Genomic DNA, 25,467 nt, shown 5'->3' with positions numbered 1-25,467 from the left:
AAAAAGAGTCATCCTTTAATTTTCCTTGTAGGAAAAAAAAAAAAAAGAAAGAAATCATTGTAGGACCGAAAACCTAATTATAGAATTGCAAACCTAGCAGCTGTCAACTTTCTTCATTTATGTGGCCCTCAGCATGTAAGGAGATAAACGCAGGGAAGACTCAGTGATGTTTGTGAGCCAGTTCCACACTGGAAACAGTCATCCAAAGATGATACCACAGATTCATAATTGGGAAGGAAGCCTTCATTCCTCCCACGTTCACTGTTTCTTGAGCACAGCTGTAACTGGCTCTTTATGGTTGGGAAAAAGAAATGAGTAAGGTATAGTACTTTATCTCAAGGAACTCAACATCCCAGTAAAGTTTGCTCTGAATTTTTCCCCATTACTTCATTTATAGGAGGTTTGATGAGCCAATTCATGTAAAACTGTATAAAAAATGGTCTGACATCAAGATGTCTGCCTTTATTTTATATACTTCCCAAGCTATAAAATACACTTTGCTCTAGAGTTAGGGCACCAAGTACATAATAAATGACTCAGTGACTCTTATTGGATAAGAGCCTGGAGACAATTTTCTTGAAGCCAAATTCTTAGAAATTATTTTTATATAGGAGGGAGAGAAGAAAGCCATATAGCTTTGCTTAATATAGGTTAATTAATTGCTTCTGCAACAGGAAAGGGAATATGAGGAGCAGAGATCAGACTGGTAGTTTCTTTTAGCCTAAAGAACTGACTAAATTTTATCTTCTTTCTTAGAAGATAGGAAAACGCAGATTAAAAAATACTTAATATTTGATAATCAAAATTGGATATTTTCTTTAGCTTTCCAAAAGCTTCAGTGGTAGAAAATAATTGTACCATATAATCTTTATCAAATATATATATTTTAAATCTGGTTTTTAATTTTTTTTTTATTTTAAGCCAAAATTTGTTTGACGTGACCGTTAAACTTCTTGATGAGTTATTTCAGTTTGGAGTCTACTGTTAGTCCCAAATAAAACCAAATACCCACTCAGATCTTTTTAACAGTTTTCCAAGATTAAATATGACCAAACCATAACATTTTTGTGGGCTTGACATTCTAAATTCTGCTTGCGACCCTACTTCCAGATCTTTAATTTGGGGATAACGAAGAAAAAGAAATTTCTGGGTTTATGTGGCCATTAAGGGAAGTCAGAACAATAGATCTGCTTTAGTCATGCCTCCATTTAAGCATCCAACCCTTTCCAACCCAAAGAGGCCCTCTAATTAGTCAGTTCTGGTTCTGCGTAATTTTGGACCCAAGGTTTTAGCATTCAGTCCTTTAAGCAAATTGTAATATTGGAATATTATTGCACATATGAACCTCTTTACTATGAAAATTTTGTGGTGGTTTTGGGAAAAGGGGAAGATTAGTTAAATATTTTATTGGAGAACCTTTATAAATATTAATTCTCTGCTTAGTTTTAAGTCTAGGCTAATATGATTTCTGATTCTGGATCCTATTATTCTAATGACACCACTTTTTCACCTGAAACTTTATTTCTTCCATTCCTTACTTGTTAGTTAGTTCTATTAAAGTCTATACTTCCCTAGTAAAATTTAAACTTTAATGTTTAAAAATCATTTTGCCTGTGTTTAAAAGTCAAGGTATTTTAGTATAGATATCAAATGTCAGTATAATGAACACAGTTTTTTAAATACAAGGCAAAACAGAAGAAAATACAGAACCGAAGTGCAGAAGCTCTGACCTTTGTCCCAATTCTGCCATCAATCATTCATCTCTTTAAACTCTGTTTTTTATACAAAAATAGTTAAGATGCTGAGACAAAATATCTATAAAGTTATGCTTATTTTTGAAATTTCACAAATGTTTTAAGTATTAGAGAACAGAGTATAATCTGTTTTCTGCCATGTATCTTTAAATATTTCCAAGATATCAAGCCAATGTCGTTACAACATCATGGAGTACCTTACAGTTTACAAACTTACTCACATATCACATGCACTATTAGGTTATTATTTATTATTTATATCTCCTTTGGCATATCTTGTAGGCAGACTTAATTATAAGAACTAAAACAGATTGTTTAATGATATGCTTCTCTTGAACCAGGAGCATTATACTCATAAAATCTCATCTGTATTTGTTGTAAAATACATAAGCTATTAAATCTAAACCCAAATACTAAATGTTTATTAAAATTATTCAGCTCTTCCTATGATTAGAAGGAAGTTACACAGTACAGATTAGAAAGCAAATGTTTACATTATGCAAAAATCATACCAATGACACCACCTTTTTTCATTATCTTCATATCAAAATATATTTTTATCCAAGATCTTTGCTTGGGGCAACATTTGTTTCAAATTACTATTACCAACCGTTTCAGGTTTCTTAAAACCCTTTCTTAAAGATAAACTTGATTTAATAGGACACTAATTCCAACACTATAAAATAAGGCTTCCTTTCTTGAATTTGTAGTCTATAGTACTTGAATTATGGAAGTATATTTTTAACAAAAAACTTTGTAAGAGGTATTTTGATTCTTATTTATTTCAGAATATCCCTGTAGGGATTATATTAGCACTTTTTCCTTCAATGCTGTTCACAAAGTGATAGTGATGGTTTTTATCACTTCTATAATGCTTTATTATTTTTTTTTACTGGCTTTTCCTGAGTTTCAGAGTAACCATATTTCTTACCCTAAAGAATAGACTTTATAATTGCCCTCTGGGATGTTATTTTTATCTTTAATATTTTTATTTTTAATGCAACACACACACACACAGGCAAACTCATCCACAAATAAAAACACACAGGTATCTTTCCATCAATTTCACAATTCTTTCCATTTGTTAATATTACCCTATCTCTTCCATTCATTTATTCAATAAACTGAGCACTTTTATATGCTGGGCACTATGCCGAGTATTGTGGACATAAAGGCAAATATTACATGCTTTTTGCCTTTAAGCAGAATGCAATCTACTGGCTAAGACAGGCACACAATGATATGTCGTGATTAGGTGCTGTAAGTGAGGTAAGTGCAAAGTGCAAAGATAAAGCAGAGTTGGAAGGATAGGAAAAAAATTTAAAAATTGAAAATAAGAGTGAAGGCAGGAGACTCATGCGACCGCCTTTGAAATCATTTTGGAACTGGGGACCTGGCGTTCTCTTTACCCTCAGTGGAAGTCAGGTTACTCTCCCATACTGTGTGTACCCTACACGAAAGGTGGTTATTAAAGCCTTCTAGCTTTACAACACAACTCATTTATCCCTACTTCTCAGATAAAAACTCCCTTTCTTTAGGGCTCCTGCCATCTGGTTACCACCTTCCACCATCTCCCTTGTTATGTTCACCAACACACGTGTCACTGCTCCATATTTATCAAGACTTCAGCTCTCCGATCATGTTTTTTACCACTATTTTTCTAGCCAGTTTTAATGTCAAAGCAGATGACCCTATCCAACAAAGTTTCTTTGGTTTCCTAATCCCTTCACTTCTGAGGACCAGCATCATCTAGCCTCTCCCCTAACACCTGCCAGCCCCCCCTCCAGATTTTATCCATACCCTCCAATCTTCCTGTTTTTAAATCCTTGGCCATTCCTTCCTTATCCTCACATTTTTCTCAACCCCGTATTTCCAGCACACAAGTTATTTGATCACATCAAGACCACTAAACCTCTCCATTTTCTCTCTATCCTTCCGGCCTTCCTTGTCTTCTCTTTTTGACTTATGTCTGCCGAAACTGCAAAGGCTCATTAATTCATACACTTGAGCCCAGGTGTGCCTCTTGCAGCACATGCTGAGGAAAAAAAAAAAAAAAAGCTTAGCTATTCCAGACCTTTCCTCTTCTGTTACACCTGATGAACTTGGCACAACGGGAGAGAAGAGAAAGTAAATGTGATGACATATTCATGGTCTCCAACTTGATGCAGATCCTTAATGCTGCTCTGTCATCATTCTCTTTCCCGGCCTCACAGAAACCACTTTAAACTTCTGCCAGTCTCCTCGATGCCCTGAGCTGCTGTTTTACTTATCAATTTCAACAGATGACTGAAATTCTAATTCATAAGAAAACAGTGACCACCAGACCAGGCTGATTTCTTGACATCCTTCAGCCAACATCTGCATGTATCATAAACTATCCCCTTCAGTTTTAGTGGAGAGAAAGACACCTGCTTTTGACAAAAGCGATTCTCACTACCTTTGTCTGGTTCTCATTCCTCCTATATCCTCAAACACCTGATTCAGCAATCACCTTCTCTACTATGGTCAAACTCTTCTTTCCAGTATACAAGCGTACCTCTTTTCATTGCACTTTGTTTGCTATTTTTGCTCTTCACAGATGTTGCTATTTTTTCCTTCTTTTTTTTTTTTTTTTTTTTTTTTTGCAAATTAAAGGCAAAACCCTTCACCAGCAAAAAGTATATGACTCGCTTTATTATGATGCTTGCTTTATTGCGGTGGTCTGGACCAAACAATATCTCCATAGTCTGCCTATATTCACACGTTCAAGTTTTTCTCAAAGAAAAAACAAGACTGTTTCCTGACTCCGTTTTCTGCTCCAGCTACTTGCCACCCTTCTCTTCCTTCATACCTAGGTCTCCACCAAGAAAGTGGCATGCACGCTCGGCCTCTACTTTCTCACTTTCCACCTGTGATTTATCAATTTTTATAATAAAATATTTCATAGGTATAAAATAACATTCATATAGGATATAAATGATTAAAATATACCCACAGTTCAGCTTAGGAAGTAGAATATTACCAATGCCTTTACTTTTTTTTTTTATTATTTATTGTTAATTATCACTTAATCCTAAAACACCTGATCTCCCTAGGTGGTCTCCCACCCATACTAACCAAGGCCGACCCTGCTTAGTTTCTGTGATCAGACATCGGGCTCCTTCAGGGTGTCATGGCTGTGGACCATGGACCATGGCTCCTCTGGGGCATGAAACCAGGACCTTCTGTGTGTAAAGCAGACGTGCTAACCACCACACCATGGAACCACACCCTACCAATGCCTTTAAAATAAACTTGTTTCCCTTCCCAACCCATCTCCCTTCTCTGTAAAGGCAATCATGAATTTTCGTTTGATTTGTATTTATTTTTTCACTCTAATTAATACATATCTCAACAATATAGGATTTAATTTCACATGTTTTTAATTTATATAACATCATACTATTAGTATTCATTTTTCTATGATTTGTTTTGTTTGTTTTTGTTCTACATTAGCTTCGCACAATTTATCTATATTGACAAACAGTTGTTCATAATGTATTATGTCATGGGACTTTACTATAAATAAACATTATTTCCAGTTGTTGTTATTATTTCATTGAACTGCATGAATGTAGGTTAAATATATTTGATTATTGGGATTTTATATGGTTTATTTTATGTAAAAAAAACTTTGCTGCAAACATTCTCATACACATCTCCTTGTGCCTTGTGAAAATTTCTCTAGTTCCAGCAGTATAAGAATCTCCACTTTACCACCTAATGTCAAATTATTTTTCAAAATTATCATTCCAGTTTGCTTCACCACCATCAATATATAAATATTCCTTTTACTTCACATTCTTACCAACACAACATAAGAGGAAAAAAATTGTCAATCTGATAGATATAAAATTATATTTTGCTGTTAAAAAATTTTTAATTCAATCTACTTTTTAGGTTCACATCAAAATATAGAGGAAGGTTCAGAGATTTTCCATATATTCCCCTTCCCCACACATGCATAGCAGTCCCATTATCCTCACCAGAGAGGTACGTTTATTATAGCTGATGAACCTATATTGACACATAATCACCAGAAGTCTATAGTTTGCATTCTGGTTCACTCTTGGTGGTGTAAATTTTGTGAGTCTGGACAAATGTATAATAGCATGTGTCTTTTATTATGGTATCATAAGCTACTCTGTCCTCCATCTCTTCATCCCTCCCCTCTCCCAACCCCCGTTAACCACTGATCTTTTTACGGTCTCCATACTTTTGCCTTTTCTGGAATGTCATATAGTTGAAATTGTACAGTATGTAGCCTTTTCAGACTGGCTTCTTTTACTTTGTAATATGTATTTAAGGTTCCCCCATGTTTCTTCATGGCTTGACAGATTGTTTCTTTTGAGCACTGAATATTACTTTAGTGTCTGAATGTACCACAGGTGATTCATTCACCTACTGAAGGATGTTTTGGTTGCTTCCACATGTTGGCAATTATGAATAACGCTGCTATAAAGATCTGCATGCAAGTTTGTGTTTGAAAAAGATTTCAGCTCATTTGGGTAAATACCGATGAGCATGATCATTGGATCATATAGTAGGAGTGTATGTAACAAACCACCAAAATGTCTTCTATCTACATTGACTGTACCATTTTGTATTCCCACTAGCAATGAATGAGAGTTCCTGTTTCACCACATCTTTACCAACATTTGGTATTTTCAGTGTTTCAGATTTTGGCCATTCTAATAGGTGTGTAGTAGTATCTCGTTCTAATTTGCATTTCTCTAATGGCGGATATGTGGAGCACTTTTTCATATGTTTATTTGACAGCTATAAATAAGTCTTTGATGAGAAGTCTGTTAAGGGTTTTGGCCCATTTTAAAATGGAATCATTTTATTTTCTTATTGTTGGTGAGGTCACAATCTTTTAGTGAGCCTATGTCTCTGGACTGTGAACCTCACAAGTGTTTCTGTTTTTTTCTCTTAGGTGGCAAAGGAAGACTAGAGCAGAGTGGAGTTGGATTTTTAACTTCTCTCACATGGAAGGCACAGCTGACTGGAGTTGGGTATCCTTCCCGCCCCCGCACAGGGCAATTAGGTTCTGATTAAATCCCGCAGGTTAGGCTCTGGTTAACTAGTTTCTCCTGAGCTCAGGCCTTCCTAAGAAGAACACAGGTTCTTTGGTTTATTTCAAAATGGGTCATTTCTCCTCCCCCTGGCAGAAGCACGAGATTTTTCTCTGATATTCACTGGGGGAACCTGGTGAAGCCCCTGGAAGTAAGTCTCACAAATATCATGGTTTCTGGTGGTGACCGCCTTCTCCTGGAGTTTTTAACAGAGTTGTCCACACGGAGCCTCCAGCAATTCGGAAATTATAGCTCAAGCGCTCCTGCCCCAGCAGCACTGGCTCCTGAACCAGTTTCCTCTAGTGGGTCTCTGCTCAGGTAAGCTGCGACCTCGACATCCTGTATTCTTTACTTGTTTATCTTTGCAATGTTGAAGCAGCAGTTTCCCCTCTGTCCTCTCTTTTATAGATTCTAGAAGAATTGTTGATTTTTCAGTTTGTTCATCCTTTCTTTTCTTGTTTGTTGGAATGAAGTAGCATTTTCCAAGCTTCTTACATGCAGAATGGGCTTTTATTATGTTTTTAATTTTTGTTTTCCTGATTAGGAATGAGGTTGAGTATTCATACTTTAATTGGCCATTCGTGTTTCCTCTTTGTACCCATTTTTCTGCTTAAAAAAATTGTTTAATAAGAATATTTACAAGTTCTGGTTAGTAACTGTTTTTGAGTGATACAGATTAAAAATATCTTTCCGGCTGTGGTGTATTTTTTTCTCCTTGATTTTTATGTGTTTTGATGAACACAATGGTGTTCTTAATGAAGTTAAATTCACCAATTTATTTAGTTTTTGTTGCTGTTAAAGAAATCCTCTCCTAATCCACAATCATAAAGATCTGTCCCTATTTTACACGTAAAACTTTTACTATTTTGACTTTTACATTTAATTTTTAAATCCATATAGAACTGATTTTTGTGTAAGATGTGAAGTAGGAATCCATTTTTATTTTTAAAAATAGGGATACCAATTACCAGAGCACCACCTATTGAAAAGTGCGTTTTTTTGCTTGAATATTTCAATTCTGATTTTGTCATAGATCTAGTTTCCTTAGAAGTGTTAGTCTAATTTAAGGATTTTTCTTCACTTTCACTGGTCTAGTTGTCTATTTCTTCACCAAAAAACTCATCACATCTGTTAGGACAAATCTACACTCATTGTTTTCTTCTTGCCGCTAACTCTTCTACTTAAATCTTCAAATCAGTCTTTTAAATTTTAAAGAAAACCCAGTTGAAATTTTAAAAGAAATTTCATTGACTCTATATATCAATTTGGGGATGTGACCTATTTAAAATATTGAACATGTATACCTCTCAATCTAAGTCATTTAAAACATATTTTGAAAAGTATGAATTTCTTCATGAAACAATTGACAATCTTTTATTAAATTGATTCCTAGTGATCTATATTCAGTTCTACAAATTACATTTTCTGTTAATTTTTGATGTTATATAGTCACTACACTAAGCTTTTATTAATTTAAATAATTTTTAGCTTTTGTGTTTTTTATGAAGACAATCATGTCTTTTGCAAATGAGTTTTTCCGTTCTTTTCCTATCCTTCCAAATTTTATTGTTTTCTTATTTTCATGTGCTTTCTGAGATCCTCAGTTTAATGTTAAACACATGTGGTAATACCAGCATCTTTCTCTTGTTGCTCTCTTTAAATAGAATGATTTTTGTTTTTTTAATGAGTATGGTGTTTCCTATGAGATTTTTATAGATACTCTTTCTCCAGTTAGAAAAGTCTTCTAAGTTTGCAAACAGTTTCTGATATAGATTAATATTATGTTTATTTCGTTTCCAAGTTTGCTAAGAGTTTCTAATATGGGATAATATTGTGTTTATTTTATCTGCAAAAGTGAGATGATTGTTTTTTACCATTTTTATGTTAATTTATATTAACATTTTTAAAATGTTAGCTAGCCTTTTCTTGGATGAAGTCAATTTAGTTATTCATACATGTTTTGGTATATTTCTATACTGCTGGATTTAGTTGCCAATATGTGTTACAGAATTTTTGCAGCTATGGTTCATAATTGAGACTCACCTATAATTTGCCTTTTGAAACTTTTATTATTGGATTTTGAAATCAAGATTTTAATGGCCTCATAAAACAAGTAAAAGGAAAAGAAATGTGTCACTTTTTTTTTCTCTGAAAGAATTTGTAATATTGGAATTATTCGCTCCTTAAATGTCTAGCAGAATTTGTTGTCGAACTGCGGACGTGGGTTTTTCTGTGGAAAGAAAAGTTCAATTTCGTCAATGGTTATAGGATCTCATAAGTTTTCTAGTTCTTTCATAAGTCAGTTTTTGTAAGATAATTTTCTAGAAATGTGTCCATTTTATCTAAGTTGTCATTATAATCTAGAGTTGTCTATAATATTCTGCTGTTCTAGTTTTTGTTTCTTCTAAAGCTATGTTTCCTTTGCCAATATTTGTGTCTTTGCCCTTTTTTCTGGTCAATTTTGACAGACATTTGGATTTTATTTTTTCAGATTTTTAAAAATTTTAGCTTTATTTTGTACTTTGTTTCTGTTTTTTAAATCTATCTCTTTGGTCAAAATATTTTAAAAATTGAGTTAGATGAATAATTTTCAGCTTTTCTAATAAGCCTATAAATTTCTCCCTAAACTTTTATCTGTATCCTACATGTTTGATATATGAATTTTAATAATTGTACTAAAAATTTCTAATACCTATTTTGATTGTTAGAGGTGTTTTCAAGTTGCTAAACATGAGTTTTTCATAATCTTTTTATTATTGGGTTCAAGCCTAATTTTATCATAGTTAGAGAACGTGACTCATACTGTATCAAATCTTTCATATTTGTTAAAACTGGTTTTATAGCTTACTATTTGGTTTCTATATATAGTCAATAAGCATCATGTGTGCTTGAAAATAAGGTCTCTAATTGGTTTGTGCTTCTACAAAATGTGTTTAGTTCAAGCGTACTATTTGTATTCAGTCTTATATTTTACCGATTTTATTTTTTTTTTGGTCTATTTGATCTATCAGTTGCCAAGCAATATGTCTCAAAATCACCCACCATGATCTGTGATTTTGCTATATACATTTTGAGTTGTGAAATTTGATATATGGAATTTTTTATCATTATGTAGTGACCCTCTAACTGAAATAATGCTTTTCACCTTAAGGTCTATTTTATCTGCTATTATTATACCCACATTAATTTATATTTACCCTTTTGTTTAAAAATGTTTGTATCTATATTTAAAACTGGTATATTTTGGTTTTCTATCATCTTGAGCTTTCTGTTCATGCTTAGTAAAGTTTATAATTAATCTGTTATCATTCTGCACTTCATACTAGGACTTTAGCATGATTTAACTCTGATATTGCTTTCTTACTGTTTCAGGCCTACCTTTTTTTTTTTTTAACCTCCCCGTGCTGAACACACCCTAAGGTGACCCCCTATGAGTCATGACTTTGCATAATTTTTCTCCCTTGAGTGGGTAGAACTTGTGACTTGCTTCTGACTAATAGAATATTGCAAAAGTAATTAGATGTCACTCCCTTGATTAGATTATGTATATGACAAAGGTGATGGGGATGTTAATTATTATGTGATACAGACTGCAGACTCTCCTTACTGGCTTGAGGTTAGCTGTTATGTTGTGAAAGGGTTTATGGAATGGAGTGGTCTCTAGGAACTAAGGGCAGCTGCCAGCTGACCCCTGGTAAAAGGTCAGGGCCCTCAGTTGTAGAGTCTCAAGGAAATTCTGCTTTAATGTGAGTGAGCTTGAAAATGGATCCTGCTTCAGCGGCACCTCCAGATGGGAACACAGCCTCATCTGGAGCCTTGCGAGTCCCAGATCAGAAGGCCCGTTAAGCTGTGCCCAGACTCGTGAGCCTTAAAGACTTAGGATAACACATGTGTGGTTTTAAGACTCTGAATTTGTGGTATTTCATTACATAATAATAGAAAACCATACACTCTCGAATCATATTATTATTTTGTAGAGTTAGTATTTGTTTAGATTCACACACTTTTACCACTTTATCTGCACACCTTTTCTTGAACTCAGTTTTTCTAAAATCATTTTCCTTATTCTCGAAGTACATATGTTAAAAGCTCCTATAAGGACTTACTTATGAGAAATGTCTTGATTTTGTTTTATCTCAATATACATTATACTATAATATAATTCTAAATGTATAGCTATATTTTTTTTGTAACTTTGATTCTTATCTCACACTTTTCTGATTTTTGCTGTCATTTAGAATTCAATTATTTCAACTTTTTCTTTGGAGATAACTTGTTTTTTTTCTCTGGATACTTTTTAAAGGTCTTTTGCATTTGTCTTCTAGTTTGGTTAAGATTGGAATTGTTTTGCTTCCTGACTGAGGATGCATGTCATTAAGAATTTCTTGACCACTTGAAAGATGACTTTCAAAATCATCTCCTATTTATTTTTGAAATTCTGAATCAACTGCTTTCATACTCCATAGCTGTCTCTCTCTGCTCTCTTAGGCTAATTGCCTCAGAGCTCTCTTCTAGTTCATTCTCTCTTCAGTCATGTCAAATAGACTAAGCAGCACACCTACTGAATTTTTATTTTTATTACTGTATATTTTACTTCTATGTGCCCAATTTATTTATGTACTATATTGGGGTAACATTGGTTAATAACATAGGTTTCAGGTATACAATTCAATAATACGTCATCCGTATATTGCATTGTGTGTTCATCACCCAAAGTCAAATCTCCATCCATCACCATGTATTTAACCTCCTTTACCCTAATCTACCTCCCCTCCCCCCCTTTCCCTCTGGCAACCACTAAACTGTTGCCTGTGTCTGAGTTTTTGTTTTGTCTTGTTTATCTATTGCTTTGTTTTATATCACACATATGAGTGAAACAGATGGTTTTCAATTTTTCCTGTCTGACTTATTTCGCTTAGTATGATTATCTCTTAACAATATCCATGCTGTCACAAATGTGTTTCATCTTTTCTTATGACTGAGTAATTGTGTATATGAGCCACATCTTCTTTACCCAATCATCTATCGAAGGACACTGGTTGTTTCCATGTCTTGGCCACTATGAATAATGCTGCAATGAACATCAGGGTGCATATATCTTTATGGATAAATGTTTTCAAATTTTGGGGGTAGGTACCCAGAAGAGGGATTAGTGAGTCATATGGCAATTCTAAATTACTTGAGGAACCTCCATACTGTGTTCCATAGTGTCTGTACCAATTTACATTCCCACCTGCAGTGTATGAGAGTTCCTTTTTCCCATAACCTCTCTAACACTTGTTATTACTTGTGTTTTGATAATAGCCTTTCTAACAGGTGTGAGGTGATATCTCATTGTGGTGTTGATTTGCATTTTTCTAATAGATAGTGAAGTTAAATATATCTTCATTTGTCCATTTGTATGTCTTCTTGAGAGAAGTCCAGCTCTCCTGCCCATTTTTTAATTGGATTGTTTTCTTTGTTGTAGAGTTGTATGAGTTCTTTATATATTTTAGATATTAGCCCTTATTGGAGGCATTAACTGTCATCTTTACAGCCACTTCTTCCTTATTCATACATTTGACTTTTTTATTTTTTACTTTATTCATATTACACTCTAACCTTACATTGTGAATATGACAGTTGCAATGTCTGAACTCTTTAGGTATGATTCTTTTCATTTATTCCTGTTCCTTGTTCTTTTTTTTTTTTTTTTAACTTTCTAATTCTGAGATGCTAAAAGGACTTCACATGTGGAAATTCTCAAAGGATTAATTTGATGATTGATTCATCTGGAGAAAATTATTCACTTTGAATGGGCACTTAGGGAAGCTCAAGCCTGGTGTTGGTTGAATCTTTTTTAGACCATGCCAGCAGGGAAATGTTACACACTAGCCATACAAGGACTAGCCCTGGCTTTTGAATCTTTGGGGGACATCATTTTGTTTCTTCCTTCAACACATATTATGTTTATGTTTTCTATTTTTTTCCAATTGACACTTGCAAGGATGATGCAATTCTTTATAGGTCCCAGAACTAAAATCCAGTCTCCCACAAATGAGTTTGTCAAGGTCAAAACTGAAGCTCTGTTACTGGAACTGACAGATGATTTCATTGTTTATAACTCTTTGAGTTGATTCTTAGAAATTTTGTCTATGATGACTCCCATAGTTTCTCTTACTCTCTCCACCTCAAGCTTGCATTAAAATTTGTTTTTAATTTCATATCTACTACTTTCAGGAGCTTTGCAGCAGGATACTTTTTCAGGATATTTACTCTGCCAATATTGTTGGAAAAGGAAGTCTCTGTCTACTCTTCACCTTCCTGTAACCAAGGTTTGCCCTTAGCATTTTATAGAATGTACCCTTGCTCAGGTCAGCAGTGACATCCTAATTTCTAAATTAAGCAATTTCTCATCAGGTCTTTTCTCACTCTGCAGCCTTTAAAACTATTGTCCACTTTCTCCTTGAATCACTCTTTATAGAATCTGATGCCTCCCCAATATTACATAGGCGTGCACACAGGCACACACACGCTAACATGACATTTACCATTATCAACTCTTAGGATGTTACTTTCACACCGCTTTTTATCTTAGTAAGGTCTACTGAAAAATATTACCAAACCAAGGAAATTTTAACCTGATCCTTTTCTGTCCAATGGCATATTGAACATACATCACACCACCTGCATTTTTTTTATTATTGTAAGAACTGCTTATCTTTAAAGATAGGTCTGTTATAAATCTATCCTAAAAATACAGCCCATCTTGGAAGTTGCCTATTGATTAAAATCCTATCACTTTCTGATTTTATTGCACCTCTGCTTCATAGTTGATTCATTTGCTTCAATTTCCTAGCAAATAAATAAGTGCCATTTTTGATGGCAACCCTCCAATTCTGTAGATACTATGAAACTCTAATAAAGCTGCTGTTGGGATGACCAGGTGTAAGGTTCTAGAGTCATAAGTCACATCACTATCAAAACATCAGGTTGAGGTCTGATTTTTTTTTTTTTTTTAACCTGCATTTCTGAGGCAGGATACAGATACAGGCTCATTAGTGACTCTTCAGCAATGCTAAAATGATGATAGCTTGGTACCCCTCTGAGCACCCCTGTGATGATTATTAACCTACCTTTCCGTGTTTTGTCACAAAATGTCCTTTTAATTGAAATTTTAAAGTAATGTTCAAGTGATATTTGATTGGAAGTGTTACGTTTCTCACAGCAAGCTCAGAGAATGTCAGTGGACATGAGATCAAATACCAAGATCAGGACTTGTTGGAGATGGAGAGAAACTGTGCTGAGGACAGCCCCCTCTGGATCAAAATTAGATCTACCTAGTGTCCTCTTCCTCTCCAGATTCTTATTTTCAGACTTTTTCACTGGCTCCTCATTCAGTCTGTCTTCTAAATATTCTTCCTCCAGTGTGTGTTCTCAGTCATTCTCTTTTCACGCTACTGATCTCCTTATGTAGTATTCCTATAATCAATCACTAGATTACTGATAACTTCCAAACATGTTATTAGCTCCGATATGCACCTGAATCTAAGGTACAGCTCTCTTTAAAGGCACATAAAATGCAGCATGACAGAATGAGTTCTCCCCCTTCATGTCAGCTGTCAATTCTCATTGCATCAGCACCTAGTAAAATCTCTCACTAGCTCACTTCTTTCAAACTGTTCCATAAAATTAAGGAAAGACTAGAAATGGCCAAGAAATAACTAGTCCTGATAAATTGTTAGTTATAGTTTTGTCTACAACTTCAGTAGTTTCCGATGTATGAGATGTTGCATTATTCATCTCTGAGTAAAGAAGTTAAAAATATGTTGTAATTTCTAAGTTGTTCTTTATCTTGAGGCTTTACTGTCACCTCTGGGTTTACAGCTAAGCTCCTCATGACAGTGATATAAGCCTCTTTTCAATACAACGTTAATGTATATGTAAAAGAATTTATCTCACTAGAATTGCTGTTTGAAAAATAGATTTAGTAATAAAGACAAAAAATCAATATTAATAAGTAATAAGGACAATAGGAAGAAAGAAAAATGACCTCAAACCATTGGCTTCCCAGAAACATCTCTCTCACTTCCTGTTTGAGATGAAGGAAAGCAGAGAGAGGGACCTCAGTCCTATGTCGTCATGGTCAAAGATAAATATGAGTTATTAGTTTTAAATTAGTAACTTTCCGCCACTCCTGCGGCAACTTTCTATACCAACCATTTCCCCATCATAATTCCAGTCAATGGTTTTCATGTCTTCTGAGAAAAATAGGTGGAGGGTATTTTTGATGAGGTTGCCCACATTCAAGTAAATGTGCAGGAAATAACTGAACTCCTAAAAATCTCTTCCTGAGAGAAGTAGAAAACATTTACACATATAAAAGAGAAGTTAAGGTGGTATGGGGTGGGTTGGAGCCAATTCAATAAACTTCTTCTAATGATAAAATAAAATTGAAGTGTCTGCTACTACATTGGCAGAAGCCAATGCCATTCTTTTTATAGCCAACTCGGAAAAAAATCTTTCAGATTGCTAAGTGTTTAGATATTTTCAATTTCAGCACCTGGGAGCAGGAAGGGTGTATGCTACCCTGTCAGCACCCTTTGGAAAGAAAGCTGGTGTGCTGTTCAGGGCTGCTTATCATTTCCCTTTTTTGGGGGTAGGCAGAGTTTAGTGACCTTTCCATGTAACTTTATTTGAATTCCACTTGAGCTCAAAAAAAAATTTTTCTTTTATAAAAGATCACAATTTATTTTATATTAAGTTCTGTTTAAGCTCTGCCTTAGGGGAATATGACCCTAGAAGTAAAGAATACATATGCTTCAGGAAAAAGAAATATATCCGAGCAACATAGACACCATTTACCAGCTAAGATGTTGACTTTGGCATTCAGGTTACTAAGTCTTATTTCTATGTCTCTTAGGTCTTATTGTGTATGTGTTGAGTAATAGGTGAGAGAGAGAGAGAAAAAGGGAAGGAAGGAAGGAGAGAGAAAATTAAATTTCAAAATAGTCCGATCGCTTGATTGGGACTGGAATGATCAGAGGGTTACTGAATAGAAGACCAGAATAATTAGAATAGCTGCCTCAGTACAAAGAGAGAAGATAAGAGCCAACTTGGACCAGAATAAGGAAGAGTTTGGGTTAAGCTGAGCAAAGGAGAGGCAGCTACCTTTCTGGAGAGACAATTATAGGAGTGATGGGAAAAGAATTTAAACGGTATTTTCTGCATCATAATCAAATGTCTCTTAGGCATCTTTCAAGACACCTCTACAGAGAAACTGCTTTTCAATTGCAGTTTGTAGGTGTTGGACTGCGTGCTTCTTTGCTTGCTGTGGGATACTGAAATAAGCTGTAAGGCAGAAGTAAAATGTTCTAGCTGTATGTGGCTCACATAATTTTCATCTCCCACACCACAGTGGGGATTGCATTCTCCTTAATAATTTAAAATACCTGGAAGTCACATGAACATTTTAGGCCCCGATAGTAGAGATTAAATAATTCTTTGAACATAGTAATTTATTACCTTAGTAGTTATTCTAATATTTCTTGTTATTATTGGGTGATTATAATGGATAAGGAGTTGTGTTAAGTGTGATGCATGAGATAGTTTGTTTAAACCTTCTATGAGCTCTTTTTATCCTTATTTAAAGGTTGATGACACTGAGACACAGATTTAATAATTTGTCCAGTCATACAGTAAATAAGTGTCTAAGCTACAATTGGAATGAAAGTTGCCTGACCCCTAAGCCCAGGATTTTAAGCTTTGCCTCAAAGGATCTGCTTGACTTACATGTATTAATTTCAAAATGGAACCATATAGATAATTTTGTTTGGAGTTTTGAAATACACACGGATTTTAAAAGCACAGTCATGAATAAAATATCCTAAAATCATATATTTGAATTGACTGGACTAGTTTCTACTAGGAAAGTTATATTGCTCTCTTTTTGGGGAAAGATGATACTTTGATCCTGTTACTAATGCTTCTTTCTAAAAAGATGTGTGTCCAGAATGGGATTTAAAGTTGAAAAATATTTCTTTTTCCTTCCCTTCAGGCTATTCCAGACACTCTTCTAACTAAATGGGAATATTTTCTGTTGTGGGATTCACTTATTTCCTTCTCTTCTGAAATCTAAGATCCTAGAGACAACCAAAACAGGATAGGCTCCCTATCATTCATCATTTTTTAAAACCACGTGTCATGAAATGTGACATCAGTTACCCTCAAGATACGATGAAATGATCCAAAGAGGCACAGGAAGTTCTATTTGCAGCTTCTTATTCTACAGTTTCAAAACTTGGCTTTTGTAGATCTGCAGGTGGGTTTTGAAAACAATATCACGTTATTCCAGATGGTGAAGGAAAAATGAATATGGGAAAGCAAAGGGATGTTTTTTATCTCTAAATCTTGAAATTTTAATGAACGTCTATTTACACATACACAAACTTCCAGTTTCTACTCTGATTCTCCATAATGATATTCATGTAACACACATACATATACACTAAACATATATACACAATATATATAATAAAGCTTATTTTTTTTACACTTAAGTCACTATTTGCTTTTAATACTCTAAAGCCTAAAACAACACTATAGATGACTCCCAAATTACAAACTCTTCTAGCAGTTTTGGCAGTCTAAGAATGTTGAGTTCTGGAAAGTCCCTCAAAGGACACCACAACATGGGTAAAAACTATACTTTGACCAACTGCCTCTCAAATATCCCCACACACATTATTGACAGGAATTGTCTGACAACATGTAATAGAAGAAATAGTATTGTGACCTGTATAACCTTAGAAAAGCAAGAATAGCAAATGCTGCCCTCAGGAACAAGCCAACATAGAAGACAAAAGAATTTACCCCATGCAATGTGCATTCCTTTATGAAAAACATACTGAGAGGAAATGGATAATTGCACCTAAAATTGGATATCTAAGTGTATGACACACAAATACAAATAATGCATGAGAGTCAGCTGACCCTGGTTATGAGAAAATTATAGTTCTTTAAAGGAAAAAATTTCTGGAAATTACTCCTAAAATTCTTTTTTCTAATTTTCCTCTCTTCTAAATATTTTTTTTGACCTGATTATTTGCCATTTAAAATGCACAAATACAAAAATGTTTTCTTTAAGGGCTCGGGAAGTGTTTTAACGTCTTGACTGCAGAAAATATGTGTTTTATTTATGTACATGCACGCACACACACACTCACCTTCCAGCTTTGACTCCAGTCCCCTGCTTCCGCTATATACCACTTAACAGCCAGAATAATTTCTTAAATAATACAAATCATATCCTGCCTATCTCAAGCCCTCCTTGGCTTCCAGTTTTATTCAGGATTAAAGATGAACCTTCAAGGTCTGGTGTGATTTGGCTTTATTTACATCTTTAACTCTTGTCATTCCACCCAATGCTTTGTTCATTCACAATCTTCTGCCGCTGTAGTTTCCTTGATGTTTATCCCACAGGCCAAGCTTGTTTCTGTCTGGGGGCCTATTGGCCTAAAATAGTCTCTTTTTTTTTTTTTTTTTTTAATGACTGGCTCCTTATTTTTCCTGGTTAATTCTGCAGAAAAGCCACCCTTATCTGTTTAATTGGAAGTGAGTCTCTCAGTACTATTCTCTTGTGATACCCTTTTCTCTTCCTTTGTAACTCTAATATATGTATTTTTGGCATGTAATATTTAAAAGGTAGTCTCTGCTCCTAGAATGTGAGTTAAAAGAAAGCAGGAACAATATTTGCTTTATTTCCCATTGTATCCTTAGAATCTAGTACTTCATTTGGTACCAATGTATGTGTGTGCACAATAATCTTATTTAACTGGTTAACTTTCTTTCAAATAAAAAATGTTCCTGGCTTCTAATATGCTCCTGTTTTCACCTCAGATTGCCTTTGGATATCTCACGAGAACCTCTGATCTCATAGTGAAATTGATAATTAGGCAATATGAGATATCCAATATATGTTGGTGTACCTCTAAGACAGAAAAACAGCCAGTTAACAAGGAGACTAGCAGTTAACCAGTTAACTAACAATGTAATTTTTCCAGAAGACTTCCAACCCTAAATTTTGGTCAGTCTCATCGTTGTGATTATCTGAGGTACTGTGGGCAGGGTCAGCCTAGACCTTAACACTCAGATTTTATTATACCATAATGATCACTTCGACTGCAGTTGTCAACCAGATTGCCTCCCCAACTCATCTGGTAATAGGCAGGTAGCAGACAAAACCAGGCAAATTAGTGGTTTGTACTGTGTAGCCCAAGGGCTGGGTTGGCCAAATTCTTCATTTTTCACTATTTTGGTGTCATATTGGCTCCGCTTTTGGCTTTAGATATTCCATAAAGTGGCCACTCCAAAAGTGTCATATTTCAAAATGGTCACATTGGTGATGGCTGCTACTTAGACACATCTGTCACTTAATATGTCTCTGAAGAATCTTAGAATGTTTCCATTATTTCATTGAAAAATATAAGTTGGATTTTTTTTACATATTACAAATTGCCATATTGATTCATAAACAGGATAACATTCCTCACTATGTTGCAAACATTTTTGAGTGAGCTTTCGGAAAATGAAAAATAACTCTTGATGCATGCAGATTTATTCCTCAGAATGATAACACTGTCTTATGCTTCCTCAGTATATAGGTTCTGCTATTGCTAACTCTTCTGAAGTTACTAATTCCACAGTCCTTGATTCTTGTAGTAAACTTACTTTTCAGACTACTATTCAAGTCTTAAAAAACTAGTATCATAAAAATATATGTATGAGTTGTTTCAGATAGGATACAAACCTTAGAGAAATTGATGCAGATTCTTTAGACAAAACTTGGATCACAGCTTGTTAAGGTACATTTGTTGATAGAAAACTTTCATGTGTCTTTCTTTAGATGGTTGAGAAAATTTTCTGAACTTTTGTTCAAATATGTGCATGTATGTGCATTTCAATTTTTAAATACAGAGAGAATTAATACCTTGAAGCTGAGCAAACAGAACAAAAAGTAAGGTCCTGACTTAAACATTCTGCATTTTGCAAAACAAGCAAGCAAACTAACAAGAGAAAAACCAAGTCATTGTGTTGGGTCTATAAGCAACGCATTTCAGAGGTATTACCAAGAAAAATTGTTACAAAACTTGTCTAACACCAGGTAAATTAAGAAAAAAATTGTCAATCGAGGAACATCACACTACTTTGGCTTGACACAATACTTTGCAATGTTAATGGATTCTTTTTTCTTTTTAACTCAAGGACATAGGACATATATTTGCTCTTTGAATTTACATAAAAGTGGAAAGAGAAATTGGAGTTTATTAGTGTTGGATGCTTTTGTGCTTATGTAATAAAAAAATCTGGCTGAAATGCTTTGGCAAGTATGTAATGCATCATATAGTATAATAACTTATGGTGTTTGGAGGAAAAATAAAAGCTGCTAAGATACTGTGGTTTTGAACTTGGCAAAAAAGTTATAGAATGAAATTGGCCCATATACTTGCATAAGAACTTTCACAATGGATAACAGACTAAATACTATATATAATGAGGTGATAAGCAACTTACGATTTTGAATCCTACTGTAACCTTTTTAGAGTCCATATATTAAGAAAGATTATTTTATAGAAAAGGGTACCCAGAACATCCATAAATGAACCTATTGAATGTAGTTAAAGTCATACTTTATCTTGTTATATTCAAGAGGACTTACAATATAGAATATTTTAATATAAATATTTAAAGTAATATATATAAATATTTAGTGAATACCTCCTATGGGCTGGCATCTACAGAGTATACAAATATTCGTAAGAAAATACAGACCCTGCCTTTGTAGAATTTATGTTCTTGTGATCTCCCATGTAGGCATGGTGTCACTCTAACCTCTGGGGAAGAACTCTTCTTGTATTCAACACCAACACCAAAACATAAATTAATAAATAAAGCCACCTTTTTTAAAAGATAGAAGAATATGATTACAAATATAGGACAAAGAAAATGAAATACTCAAATATGTTTAAGATATCACAATAATTTGCAAAGCATTCATTCCATGGGAGGAGAAAAGAGTTTAAAATCTGTGGCACTCTCTTCCGTCTTGTATGGCTGATGTCTTTATAGGAGTGTCCAGTGTCCTGGAGCAGCATCCTTGACAGGCCCTGGAGTTACCTCTTATTCTTGGTATTGTAATAAAGGGATAAAGGCATTGGGTAAAATACAAACGGCCCGGCTCTTTGTGCTAGAACAGAAGAGAGCTCAAGATTTGTTACTAATTCCTAACTTGAAATCAGGAGCCTATCATTTATTTTTTTGGAGTGAATCCCATGAAAATAACCCTCAGAAATCAAGCAGAGATAGTGTCATCTGCCACTAGCAGCTCGTAAAGGATTTTAGGATTTGGCATCCCAGCTGTTTCTTCTTTATAAGCTTTATGAAAGAGCTTTTGAAGTTAACCTTGAAAGTCACAAAGGATTTCAAGCGGCAGAAATAGGAGAACATTCTAGAAGGAGGAAACTGTGACTATATAGGTGTGCGGAAGAATGGGGTAGGTTATGGGTATGGGTAGCCGAGCTGGGGGAAAAATAAACAAGAACAAGTATTTCAAAAGAGACAATACTGGAAGAGAGATTGTGATTGAATTGAGAGCCAGAGCGAAAAAGTATCATAAATTTAACAGGAATTATTGTGTCTTCAACATCACTACCTGAACACATGACCAAGGCAATTTAATATGTCCTAAAGGAAGATGTCTTTTCTTTTTTTCTTTTCTTTTTCCTCCTATTTCTGTCTCTTTAAATATCAGCCTCCCACTCCTGGATGGATTCTTAGGTGGATCTGGTAGCTTACACAGGTAATAAATAAGTTGTCTTCTTTTCCAGGAATTAAAATGCTAGGTATTAAAATGTCCAGTCTAATATCAACACTCAAAGCTGTCATTCAGTTTGTAACTTCTTCCCTGGGCTGAAAATATATACTTTTAAAATTTTATCCACTTATTTTCAGTCAGGGTAATTTTCATCTCAGGGTTATCAAGGTATAATACACATAAGATAAATTTCACTGTCAATGTACAATTCAGTGAGCTTTAACAAATTTGTTGTCCTGTAATAACCACTATTATCAACTTATAGATCATTTCACTTTAATAAAAACCTTTTTCTTGTCCTTTTTTGTCTTTTTCCCAGTCCCTGTCAACTACTAATCTGATTTCTGCCTATCTAGTTTTACCTTTTCTAGAATTTTATATAAATTAAATCATAGAGTATGTATTTTTTTTTTTTTGGTTGGGCTTTTTCTCTACCAGAATGCTTTGGATATTCATCCAAGTTATTATACATAGGAGTACATTATCTTTATTGCTCAGTATGCCATTGTATGGTGTACCTTGACTTGTTTATCTATTAGTCGATGAACATTTGAGTTGCTTCCAGTTTTTAACTATTATGAAATTAAGCCGCTATGAAAATGCATATATAGGTCTTTGTGTAGAAATATGTTTTCAGTTCTCTTGGTTTAATACTTAGGAGTGGAATTGCTGGGTCATATGATGAGTATATACTTAACTTCATATAAGAAACTGCCAAAATGTTTTCCAAAGTAGCTTTACCATTTTGTATTTCCATCAGCAATGTACGAGAATTTCCAATTTTAGCAATTATAGTGGATATGTTCTGAGTGATGTTGAAAGTTATCTTTTCTTATGATGTCTTTGTCTGGCTTGGTATAAAGGTAAATTGGCCTCATAAAATAATTCGAGAAGGAATTCCTCCTCTTTTAGTTTCTGGAAGAGTTTGCTTCTTCCTTAAATGCTTGGCAGAAGTCACCAGTGAAGCCATCTGGCCCTGGCTTTTTTTCCCCAGGTTTTTTTTTTTTCTTTCAGTTTTTTTGAGATATAATTGACACAAAGCACTGTATAAGTTTAAGATGTACAGTATAATTAGCTGACTTACACATATTGTGAAACGATAACCACAATAAGTTTAGTGAACATCAGTCATCTTGTGGATACCAAAAAGTCTTTATTTTCCTTATGATGAGAAATTTTAAGCTCTATTCTCTTAGCAGCTTTCAAATAGCAGCAGTGGTAACTACAGTTGTGCTGCACAGAATTCCCCCAGGACTTATTTGTCTTACAACTAGCAATTCATACCTTTAACCACCTTCATCCCATTCTATCATGGTCTAGGAATCTTGCAGTGGGGCAAGGGAGAGTCGTTGGTTGCTTCTCTCCCTTGAAACACCTCCTCCCTAATTTTATAGCTGCATTTTCCTGGTGGTCAAAGGGAGGCAGAGAAGTGAAGGCACGTCTTATCAGTACTGTTAATAGGGCACTCGTACCCTCTAGTTGTGGCAGATAACAAAAGCTGACTCTTGTAGGAGACTTTTGAGAGTTCCTTTAACCCTGTAACCCCTTCACCTCTCAGACTTTCCACTGCCTTTGCCTGGAACCCCCTCAGTTTACACACGCCTTCAGTTTCAGTAATGGATGTTCGTTGTGCTCACAGCCAGAAGCCCTCTTCCTTCTCAAAAAGCTAGCAGCAAACTCCGTTTAGCCCATGGAAAACACGTATCTTTTATTCACTGTTGGTCGAAGGGCAGCCCTTTCTCTCTTCATTTTGCCTTCTCAAATGTTGCCAATTTATTTCTCTGGACTATTTTTAGATTGTCCTCTAGCCCCGCATTCCAAGGGAAATATGGCAAGTTCTCCAAGTGGTTCTTCAAAGTTCCCTTCACTTCATTTGAGATGAACGGGAAGTATACCTTTCCCCTCCCCCACGGGAAATACGTAACACATTTATTATTTCAAAGTTATTCATTAATACCTGCTTCTTCATCCAAGAATTTGTTCTGTGTAATCTGGCTGTAGATTATCAATTGCATAATTTAGTATGTGCTTCATGAATGGCCTTGCCCCTACATTTGCGTTGCTTGGAATTTTTTGGTTTTAGGGTGCTCTGTGGAATTTTGACAGCAGTGAAGGTCTAATTTAACATTTTTATTCCACAAAGAACCAGAAGATCTAGTGTGTATGAATGGTGTTTCTAAAGGTCCCCTAAAAGCTACTTACTTGGAACATTAAAATCATGTTCTCTAAAAACCATATATAATCATCATGAGGTCCAGAGAAGATCTTAAAGACCTATGTTTATGTGGGTCATAGTTATCAATATTTACCATATTAAAACAGACATTTTTAAAACGTGGGTATACAAGTACATGTTTCATTAGAAATTGGAGCAATGGCCTCATCACATGTCACGTAGCCTATGGAAAACTATTGTGCACATGTGAGAAAACAAGTGAAAAAGGCAAATAGCATCTTGGTATTGTTGCGAAAATAATTTTGAAATGGACCTCCTGAAAGGATCTCAGGAACCCCCACAAGGGGTCCCTGACCATACTTTGAGATCTGCCTGTCTAGGGAGGAGAGAGGCTGGGATTTAGGAAAGAAGCATTGTGTTCAATGCTCTGAAGTGAAGAATTCTGATAATGGTTACGAGAATGGGTAATGGGGCTAGGAAAACCCACAAAGAATGCTTTTAAAATGCTACATAATTGGAATGAAAGTATGTTTTTCTTGATTAAATAAATATTTATATGCTAAACATTAGAAAACCAGTGGTAGATAAGACAGAGACCTTTGCTCATATAGAATGTTTATCCTACTTTATGGAGGCTGGTAATATAATTAACAAAGATAAGTTAATTTGAAAATCATGAGACTTTCAAAAGAAAAGTAATATGGATTAAACATGAATAGGAAAATCTAGGATAGAATTTAAGCTTCAGAAGATGACGGCAAAAGGCTCAGTTTTCAGAAAGATTATGTATCATGAAATTGTGACATAATTTTTAAAAAATTAATATAGCATAGGAGTAGGAACAATAGGCTAACCCTGCTGCTCAGAGAGCTTCTAGCCCTAATCCAGCTCTGAATTCAGAGTAAGAATTTAGAGGAAACATGGTGGACAATTTGTGTCATTTTAAATCACAAATTTCCTTAGAAACTAACCTCTGATTATAAATCAGGGAATTAAGGGTAGATAGGATGAGCCACCCTTTTTCATATGTGCTGTGGAAATGCATCTTGGTACCTATATTCCAAATGAAAAGTTCTGGCAAGAAATTAACCGTCATAATTTTTCTGCTGTCAAGAACTTTCTTTGACAAAAACTTCAGATTGAAAGCCATTCAGCAAATTTCACACCTAAATGTATCTTTCATTTCTTATACTTTTAAGTACGTAGTCTTTATGTAGGTGTTATAGTGTACAGTTGAGAGTGTATTTTATACAGCTATATTTCTATAATTAAACCATTCTTGTTCATTATTAAAATTAATCAGCTCTGTCTGGGTATCTAATTTAAAATTCTACTTTAGAGAGTTACAATCTATTCTCTCAATTCTTAGAAGTTTATGTATTTTAAGCTCAGATTTATGATATTTTTAATGAGAAGCGAGGTTTTCCTTCATTTGTTTACCCAGAATTATTAACGCATTGTTGGCAAAATATTTTGCCTTGCATGACTTTTTATAATAAAAGAATTGGGTAGAATATTTGGAGAACTGATAGGAATACTTAAGGGCTGGAATTAATGATCAGAAGTTTCTTATGTAAATATAACATTTGTACA

At 34.6% G+C, this 25,467-nt stretch overlaps 1 long non-coding RNA gene across 10 annotated transcripts in view; it reads left to right on the top strand.

Moving 5' to 3' along the window:
• The window catches only part of LOC107507984, a 165,893-nt gene that overhangs the window by 82,347 nt on the left and 58,079 nt on the right, over positions 1-25,467 (top strand). For all 10 annotated transcript variants that reach the window (XR_004953916.1, XR_004953915.1, XR_004953914.1 and 7 more), the window contains one exon: positions 6,709-7,165. This is a non-coding gene — a long non-coding RNA (uncharacterized LOC107507984). The remainder of the gene's footprint in view (positions 1-6,708; positions 7,166-25,467) is intronic.

This window comes from Rousettus aegyptiacus, unplaced genomic scaffold (assembly GCF_014176215.1).
Source record: "Rousettus aegyptiacus isolate mRouAeg1 unplaced genomic scaffold, mRouAeg1.p scaffold_m13_p_13, whole genome shotgun sequence".
Taxonomy (NCBI): Eukaryota; Metazoa; Chordata; class Mammalia; order Chiroptera; family Pteropodidae; genus Rousettus; species Rousettus aegyptiacus.
This window is presented reverse-complemented; position numbering and strand designations above follow the sequence as displayed.